The sequence below is a fragment of the Pseudochaenichthys georgianus genome, chromosome 10 (assembly GCF_902827115.2).
Source record: "Pseudochaenichthys georgianus chromosome 10, fPseGeo1.2, whole genome shotgun sequence".
Lineage (NCBI taxonomy): Eukaryota > Metazoa > Chordata > Actinopteri > Perciformes > Channichthyidae > Pseudochaenichthys > Pseudochaenichthys georgianus.
The window spans coordinates 26,743,899-26,753,790 of record NC_047512.1 but is presented as its reverse complement, the minus strand read 5'-3'; the positions used below and the strand labels follow the sequence as shown (position 1 = coordinate 26,753,790).

At 42.6% G+C, this 9,892-nt stretch overlaps 1 long non-coding RNA gene across 4 annotated transcripts; it reads right to left on the bottom strand.

Moving 5' to 3' along the window:
• Positions 1-2,551: 2,551 nt before the first annotated feature.
• On the bottom strand, positions 2,552-4,266 carry LOC117453495 (uncharacterized). 4 transcript variants are annotated; one of them, XR_011643938.1, is made up of 4 exons: positions 3,828-3,916; positions 3,402-3,538; positions 2,798-2,897; positions 2,552-2,632 (listed from the first exon to the last, which is right to left on the bottom strand). It is a non-coding gene; the product is annotated as an uncharacterized lncRNA (long non-coding RNA). The 4 variants fall into 4 exon arrangements; XR_011643937.1 differs by having other exon boundaries at positions 2,553-2,632; positions 2,794-2,897; XR_011643936.1 differs by lacking the exon at positions 3,828-3,916 and adding an exon at positions 4,125-4,266 and having other exon boundaries at positions 2,558-2,897.
• Between the last annotated feature and the right edge of the window lie 5,626 nt (positions 4,267-9,892).

The following is a 9,892-nucleotide window of genomic DNA, read 5'->3' as shown; positions in this document are numbered from 1 at the left end:
TTTCCACCCTTATCCACAATGTAAAGTAATTCACAGCCTCTTCGCTCTTCTCTCTGTGAGGAGCAGCAGGTTCAGCTTTCAGAACAAAGTAACAGAAAACTAAAATGGCATTAATTTGTTTAAATATGTCGTGTAGTAATAGATTTATTTATTTGTCTTCTCAAGAGAGTACCAGAATGTGTATTTTATGTTAGTATTTCAAAAAATCTCCTGGGGGAGAATCCCCCGCATGCGGCCCTTTAAGCCGTCTGCTCTGGCTCCCTTGAGCTTAGACAAAAATAAGAAGGAAATAAAATAAAAGTATTTGTAGGACTATTTATATTTTGTTGCATGGTTGAAAATGTTTCGTATGTTGTATTTTGAGGTGATACTGTGACACATAAATAAAAAACAAAACGGTTTTAATTAGGTCAACTAAAATATGCGTCACATCCTGCTCCGGTCCCGCGCGAGCGCCTTTTCTTGGAGGCGAATAACCTGACCCGGCTCGATGAGCGAACTATGGATCAATCCAGAGCCAGAGCCATAGAGAGATAAGAGTTACGACACACTTTGATGTCGCCGCCAGCCGGTCACGTGGTTTATGTATGCCGGGATAGTTCAAAACGCACTTCCGGGGCAATGCTTCTCTATGGCAAAAACAGCACAAGCATGGTCAAAATAGTCATAGATTAAACCAACGCTGTTATTTTTTAAAGATTGCTTTCATATTTACATGATGTGGTTACACTTTGTATGGATTGGCAATATTTACAAGTTTCGTTATTTAACGATATTTTGAGGGGAAAGTGTGGTAGCACAAGCAGGCTATGTTGCTGTCACTGTCAGGGCAGTCACGTCCGTAGTATTCTTTCACACACAGTGACGTCACGAGCTACCCACAATGCAACGCGCGCCATAGATATATATATAAATCCGCCATTTTCCTGGAGGTGCTAATATCCTGGAGGTGCTAATGTAAACAGCTAGCTAACGTAGCCAGGCAGAGCGCACTAGGTTTTTTTTCTGAATTAACAACCGAAGAAATCGCTGCATGTCTTCGGATTACATCTCTGGACTTGAGGGGTGTGCTCTAGGTCGTTACCAGCGTAAACTAGAGCTGTGTGGGTTGTCCGATTGCCCTTACAGACTGCCTGTGGATGTATGGAAAAACGACCCTCGAAAGTGGCCTTCGGTCGATTTTGGCTGCATCTACGTCTATATTCTGGAAACACCAGGTGAATACCCCACTTGTCAAAATAATATTATCATGCCAATGCATATATGTGGTATTTTAGAGTTGACTAGATATTGATTAAGGCAATAGACTATGATATTCTGCTTGCACCTCGCGTGAAATGGCACATACCGGAAGTACGGTGTCGCCCTCGGCCCAAAACCCGTATGTGTGTGTGAAAGAATAGTTGCGCTGCGCTGTCATGTTCTTATATGGGACAGACAGACAGCAGCGATTGCGTTATTGAATGGTAAATATATATATTAAAAAAACACACACACCCAAGTACTTTTTCAGCTGTAATTGCATTATTGCATACTTTTTATTGACAGTTTTGCATTTGGAGAGGCAGGGTGAAAACGGAAAGCTTGGTAGCCTATTACTTATTAAGAACAGTGTATGGAAAAAGTGATGTGTGTTAGAACAAAATAAAGTCAAATGAATGAGAATGAGAACAAAGAGGGTTAGGGTTCAATAGAAAATGATTAATTCAGCCAAAAAACACAATTTTGATTAATCTAAAGTGTAAAACAATCTTCAACACAGACCCAATTAGTGCCCTTGGACAACAAAATATATGGTGGGGCAAAGAAACGATAAATTAAATTGAGAGAGTGGGAGACTGAAAATGATTACTATGATAAATATTCAAACTATTTACAAAACTATTTACAGAAGCTCCTGTTGAACCATGGTTCAACAGAGCAACAAAAACAGGTTTGTCAACAATACAAATTAAAATGACGAGGCCACTTTGCCAGGGGGAGGTGATCCAGCGACGAGACAATAAAGCAATTCATATTAAGTTCTGTTGAGACACCACAGGATATAAAACCTTCCAAGCGATGACCTCTCCTCACCTTTCACCTGTCTTTCCTCAGGAGACTCGGGTCCTTCAATGTCTGCAGCACAATAAGCACCCACCCACAATTGTTGTTCGCACAAGCATAATTGTGCGAACAACAATTGTGGGTGGGGGCATTTTACAAATATTTACAAACAACTATTTACAAAAAAGCAACTATTTACAAAAAAGCAATACAGAACTCTAGTCTAGGGCATCCAGGGGCCTAATCATTTTGAAAAAAACAAGAAGGTTCCTTTGTGAAAGGGACATCCTCTTCATCTGTTTCCTGGGCCCTAAGAAGCAGAGCAAGAATAGGAACAGTGGTGAATAATGGGAGAGAATACAGTTGGGAGCAGACTGAACAGAGGACATAGCAATATTCATGTTAAAATGTTTGCACAATAAATATTATGGCACTTTCGTTTATATTGCATTTTAATAGATCAGTTGTCATACATAGCATTTGGGTGCTCTAATCGATCCGAGAAGGGTTCCGGATGTATGGCTTCCCTAAGGACGTAGAGCGAAGGAAGAGATGGATGGCAATGGTCAACAGACAAAACCTGTGTCTGAAAGAGGACAACAACAGCAGAAAACTCTGTCATGTAAGTAATGTTCACAGAGGTGACATGACTTATTAACATTTTAAAGGGCATCATATTTCCAAGTGTAGAGAATTATGACTCTTCAATGACATTTGAAGTGTGCAGGGGAAACTGATCAAACCTACCTACCCACAGGTACACTTTGAAGACGACCAATATATTGGCAACAAATCAGGAGGAAATTTGAGGTTGAGGCCAGATGCTGTTCCAACAGTATTTATACATCGGCCTAAGCCGAAAAGGAGAAAATTCACGTCAAGGAGTATGCCTCCAGCTGTCAGGAATAATGACCACACCTATTACTGCACATCAAACATTGGTATGATATATGAAGCTAACAATGTTTCCCATGTTATATAATTCAAGGATAGACTACACTCCTAATGCAACTTTCAGATTATACAGCTTCAAAGCTACCAGGGTTCAGGGACTCTCTGAAGATTCATATACCACATTTACATAATCTACAGATCTCTTCATACTGTAACATTGCCAATAGGCGAACTTAGATGAATGTCACTATAGGAGTGTAGTGTACCCTTAAATGACAATAGGTGCACATGTAAAGGCAGCATACACATATAACAGCAATTGCCTTGTTATTGTTACAGAGATTCAGGGAGATATTGAGGTGGAGCTCCAAGGGACATAACAGACAGAGAGAGAGAGACAGGTGTCAGCAGACTGCCAGGGGCCAGTATGTCAGGGGCCGACAATCAAGAGGCCACCTTACCAGAGATCAGTGTGCCAGGAGCCAGTCAGTCAGGGGTCAGCTATGAAGAGGCCAGTTTGCCAGGGTCAGGTGCTCCAGGGACCAGACTGCCAAGGGCCAGTTGTGACCGGGCTCACGTGGAGGATCTAATGAGGCAACTGAGAAGGGAGAGATTACTAAGAAAGAGAGCCGAGAGGGCTCTGGTAAACCAGAAGAGGATTCATTCGGCATTAAAAAAAAAACACAATTTGATTCATCTAAAGTTTCAAAACATCTTCAACACAGACCAAATTAGAGCACTTGGGCAATCAAAAAAAGGTGGGATACGGTGGGGGAAAGACACCGTTAAAAAAGCAATACAACTAAGGTTCTGTTGTGGCACTACAGGATATAAATGAGAGAGCTGGTCTGCTGGTATTAAAAGAATTTAAAAGGGGTGCACTTTACCGTCCATCAGATGAGGTTTTCACCCTTGTTCAGAACGTGGAGCAGCTGTTCCGTGTGAGGATGAGCGATTCCCTCATGGAGTCCTCAAACGCAGTGTCACAGCTGGAACAAGAAGCCATGTTGCTGGACAGCAACCTGCCCTCATGCCATGACCTGAAGAAAAAAAATCCTCTCAACATACATCAGGCTGAGGTTAAGGATTGCATCAAAGTGCATCAGGGCTGAGAGGAAGGATAAACATAAAGGGTATCTTGGCAGCAAGAGTCAGAGTAAGAAGGCAAAGAAGACCCATCAGACCTCTGCACCGAAGGTCATAACATCTAGGCCACTGCCAAACACCTTACTCGTTGCCATCGATGTACTTGGCATCTCCATTCCCGGTCCTCCATCAGCAGCCTCCAGCCTCCTCTTCCTTCAGCAGCAGTACCCTCCTCCAGCAGCAGCCCCCTCCTTCAGCAGCAGCAACAGCCATATGAGGCTGACATATGAGGCTGAATAAAAAAAAGTGCTAATTATTATTTTAAAGTGTTTATTTTGTTTAAAAATAAACATTTTGGATGCATGACCATGTTTTAGGCTCATCCTTCATTCACTGCTGTAGAGTAGCCTATTCAGTAGGCTATTACATTTTTAAGACTGAATAATACCTTTGAAGAACAATCATTAAATTAGTGTGTATATTACAATACAAAGGAATCTATCCTAGCATGGCATCAAGCATTAAAAAGTAGCGCTAGGCTAGTTGTACAGTACAGATAAGTTAACACGGAACAGTACCAAAAAAAACTAAGTACAGTCAACATGTCACATAATGAAATGTTAGTATATCCCAAAATGCAATGAAATATTTATCACAAACGCCACCTCATTTCTACTAGTGCTAGCAGTTAAGTCATATCATACAGAAAAAGCCGACTAAGGATGGCTGACACGGTCAGGTTCAGCAGATAAAAACCAAAATAACAATAAAAACACATAATCAATCTAAATCCTGCTTGTTAGTTACCCAGCATCATTGATATATAAGCTGCTAGCGATTCATTACTGAAATCTTACCTTCAAAGCTGACGAAGTCGCGCTAGCTAACTAGCAGGCAATGCTAGCAAAATGGGTTGTAATAACCAAGATAAAATATAGATAATTACGCTGTGCATATACAAATGAAGACCAGTATAAGCATCATAAAGGGCCTCTGATACAATATAGACAGTTGACAATTCAAAAGAGTTCGATATTTCAGCAACTTACCTCTGGAACTAATCGACGCGCCGTAATGTAAGTGAATGAGGTCCAACGCCCAAATGACAATATGTTGAACTATTTCGATGTCCATACCCCGGAAGTAGGCGCCGCCATTTTTTACAACGGAGGTCTATGGGAGTGTCGTAACTCTTAGTATCTCTAGGGCTCTGGATCAATCAAAGAAAAGTACAGTAGGAACACAGGATTTAATTCTGCGTGGACAGAGTTGTATGCTTTCACACCAAACGATGCTGGTTTACCGGTATGTTTGATATGTAGAGAGAAGTTGTCAACGGTGGTGCAGCCTTTACGAGGGAGAGGAAGACAGCTGACGATTGTCAGTCATAATTCAATGGGGTATGTAATTTATTTCAGAAAACACTTTTTGTTATATTCCATGGAATGCTCTTAACGTCCCGATAGCAATGAATATATTAAAGGCTTTGACAATAAATACATACACAAATTAATCTCTGGAAGCCGTAGCGCTTTAAAAAGCAAGACCAATCATCTGAGCCGGCCCGGCTAAAATAACTGGATGGCCTACCTGCCTGTCAGCCTTCCATTTGGGCACAAACTTATCTCGTGCCCTCATTGGTCATGTGTGCGTTCGTGTGTGTTGGAGGAGGGACTCAGTAAGAAAGTCTGAAGGAAGAGGCATATTTTTTCCGGTTGTGTACTTTCAAATTCTAGCGCACTCGAGCTGGTTTCTCCATCCTTACCTTTAACTCTTTTTAGGGTGCAGATATATGTTTTATTTATTTCAAAGTGGGCCCATTTAATAATATTTTGTTCCCCTTCAAATGTGCAGAGGACTCCCCAAGTGCTGTGTTTAATTTATTTTAAAGTAGGCCTGTGTATTATTTTTAATTCTCCTTATAAAAGTTCTTTGTTTCTTATTAGAGGTTAACAGTTTTATATCATGTAATAAATAGCCTAATAAATGCAAAAAACTTTAGTTTTTGTCTGATATAACAATAAAAAACTATGAAATATGTTTTGCGGCTCCAGACAAAACTTTTTTTTTTTAATATTGTCGGCACCGTTGTATGACCATTTTAGACCACTGACATAATGATAATATATAATAATAATTGAAGTACATCCTTTCGAACTGCTAGTCACATCTTCATGTAAATGGAAATTTATCGATTTCATTTTTATGTATCGTACGATAAGTCAATGAATTGCTTATCGCGACAGGCACACAATAAAACAGTGGAAACAAACATGTGTTTGACTTTCATGTCCAATTTCGTGTCCAATTTTGTGTATTTGTATATATTGTATATATATCCTATATCCTAGCTAAGGTCCCGCTGCTGACACGATAGCAGTCATTTAGTGTGCATATGTGTAATTAAACCCATGATATCAAAATCTCACTCCAGCCAGGTACCCAAAGTTGGCAACCCTGCAATACATGTTACTAATTCTTACAGTGTAAGTGTAAGGCGTACACTTACAGTCATTGCTTTCTGACGGACTTGACACTTTTGCTCTTCAGGTTGCATAGGGAAAATTACTCATGGATGTCATTGTCTACTGCCATGCTATTATATAAATGTGCAAATATGAAACATACATATCACCTATTGGTAGCTGAACTTTCAATACCCCAAAACATATTCTTAGAAATAAATACCTAATTTTGAGTTATTTACACTTATAGTTTCATGTCTTGTTACATAAGAATAGATCATATTTATTTGTAAGTGTTATTATGGGAGAATTACTATTCTTGTGGTACTACTGCCTTATTAGGCCCATATTGAGCAGAGCATATTAAGACCAAAACTCATGTACAACAACTTCCTTACTTGCAATAAATAAGCACTAATTACAGGGTTATTGATGAAAAACTCTCAACTAATGGCTTATTAGTTGTAGAATATGGTCATGTAGAATAAGGCATTAATACATGTTTTATAATGACTAATAAAGAGCCAATATACTGCTAATATGTTAATTAACAACTAGTTGATGGTTAATTTGTGTACCTTAATATAAAGTGCTACCTTATTTACATTTGACATGAATGTAAATTATACATTGTGGTGTCACGTGTGAGGACATAATTCACTGTGTGTTTGGTGTGTGTTGCAACCCGGACCCGTTAGCGAGGGCACAGGGTTGGTGGTTCATTCATGCTAGCTTCACATGCATCAGCTAACGTATTACCTGTCTGATGTTTCATGATAATAAAGTGTGGAGTTCCATACTGAACACTGGTGATGGCGAGATGAAGCCTTATGAAGCTTTGAAGCTTTCCAGCCAATTGGTTCGCACAAGGGTTCATCTCATGAGGCTTCATCATGGGCTTCATTTGGACACAAACCCCCTGTTGGTCAAAGTGTGTAAAACAGGCAGATTGGACATCTCAACAGTGTGCTCTATCTCATACCGAGTTCCCAATGAGTAAAGCCTTAGAATAACTCTAAACAACGAACATTAAATCATATTTTCATGTCAACAATATTGTTTTTATTCCAGTTGAATGATTGTGATTGAAAAGCCTAAGGAGGCTGGTAAACATTGCAAAGAGGGATTTGTATAAACGTAACCATGTTGTAGCCTGAGAAAGGCTAAACCATATCAAAGAATACATTTATTAACTACATTATCTCATTTAGCTGTAGCTTTTATAAACAACAACAAATACGTAGGCCTATTGACCAGTTGTTGAACCAGGGACCCTGTGGTCGTGAGTCAACTGCTTTCCAGCTGAGCCGCAGCCCGCACGATATTTATTCCTGTATTTATTCATTTATTTATTCATGTTTTTATTCCTACATTTATTTATGCTTGTATCTATTTATACTTATGAGTATGACATGTTCCGACCTCTATATAAGTGAGGGTCTGAGCTCTCTTAATTCCATCATGTCACCGCGCCCAGGTACAGGAGGGGTAATATGGTTCTTCTTATTATACATCCATGGGTATGAGCATTGTGGTTCAATCTGAATCGCTTCCTGAAGCAGTCACGTGGTGTCGACAGGCAGCGAGGCTTCGTTTGTCATCGATGACGTCACTGGCCCAAAACGATACAAGCCTCGATACATGCTTCACAAAAAGCTTCGGGGATTACTCGACACACGCTCCGAAGCCTCGGCGCAATACGTAACATCACTACAGAACACCTCGCCACCGACTCCCATTCATTGGCTCTACACTGGTGACCCCGACGTTTTCGAGAAAGTTTCCGAAGACTCAATGAACATGGCTAGTTGCGATGTTTTTGTAAAGCTGCCGGAGTTTTGGGAGCATGCCGCTGCGGCATGGTTTGCACACGTGGAGGCGCACTTCGCCTGCCGACAAGTCCGTGATGGGCATTTGAAATACTACCATGTAGTAGCAGCACTGGGAAGCTCCACGTCATCCAGGTTGGTGGGATTTATCGCTGACCCCCCCACACCATGGCAAATATGAGGCGATTAAAGCCCTTCTCCTTAAGACATTTAGCTTATCTGCTAAGGAGAGGGCCCGCCAGATTCTTGACATTCAAGGCCTAGGGGATAGCAAGCCATCTCAGCTGATGGAGAGGATGATAAATCTGCTTGGAGGGGAAAATCCCCGGATTTTATTCATGAGGACATTCCTACGCCACTTGCCTTCCCGTGTCCAGACGGCGCTAGCCAACACGTCCATTACAGAGCCCCGTGCATTGGCTGAAGAAGCCAACCTTTTTTTCTTGGCTACCCAGCAGCCCGGTGCAGAGGCGCTAGCTGTGACACTCAGCGCCCCCGCAACAGTCAAGAAAGCTTGGAGACTGGACACGACAGCAGCAAGCCAGCGTGGAGACACAGGAGAGTGTTTTTACCACGCGCGGTTCAGGACTACCGCTTATCACCCTCAGGCTAACGGTATTTGTGAGCGGTTCCATCGCTCCATGAAGGTGGCCCTCAAGGCCGGCCTTACGGACGGTAATTGGGTCGACAAGCTGCCTTGGGTGATGTTGGGCCTGAGGACTGCGCCGAAAGAGGATCTGCAGTGCTCTACGGCTGACATGGTGTACGGTCAGCCGCTGAGGGTTCCTGGGGATTTCCTCCCCCACATCGGCTCCCTGGTCGGCGACAGCCCAGCGGGCTTTCCTACAGGACGTCGCTGGGTCTTTTGCTCCGGTCCCTACTACTCTCAGCAACGGTACCCAAGTGTGCCGGGTTCCCGCGGAGCTCCGCTCGGCGGGGCACATGTTCATCCGGCACGACGCGCTACAGAGGGCCCCCTACAAACCCCTTACGATGGCCCCCTTTTCGGGTTTTGGAGCACGGGGACAAGCACCTGGAGGTCGACCTGGGTGGCAAAGCTGAGCACGTCTCGGTGGACCGGGTGAAGGCTGCTCATCTGGACTTGGGCCAGCCAGTGGTGCTGGCTCGCCCGGTCACAGATTTCGGACCTGTTGTTCCGATCCCTCCTCTTTCCGGGGGCCCGCACAGGCGGAAGTCGCTTTTCCGACTCCCGTGCTCAGGAGTCGTGGGGTCGGCGTGGTCCGTTCCTCCCCACCACACGACTTGTTTATGTGTGAATTCTGGGGGGGCTTGTGTGGTGTCACGTGTCAGGACATGATTCACTGTGTGTTTGGTGTGTGTTGCAACCCGGACCCGTTAGCGAGGGCACCGGGTTGGTAGTTCATTCATGCTAGCTTCACATGCAGTAACAGCTAACGTATTATCTGTCTGATGTTTCATGATAATAAAGTGTGGAGTTCCATACTGAACACCTCGCCTCCGACTCCCATTCATTGGCTCTACAACATCAAAAATGTTTAACAATGTTCGGCAAGCAAAAAAGAAAGAGGAAAGAGGATTTTTGTATTTTTC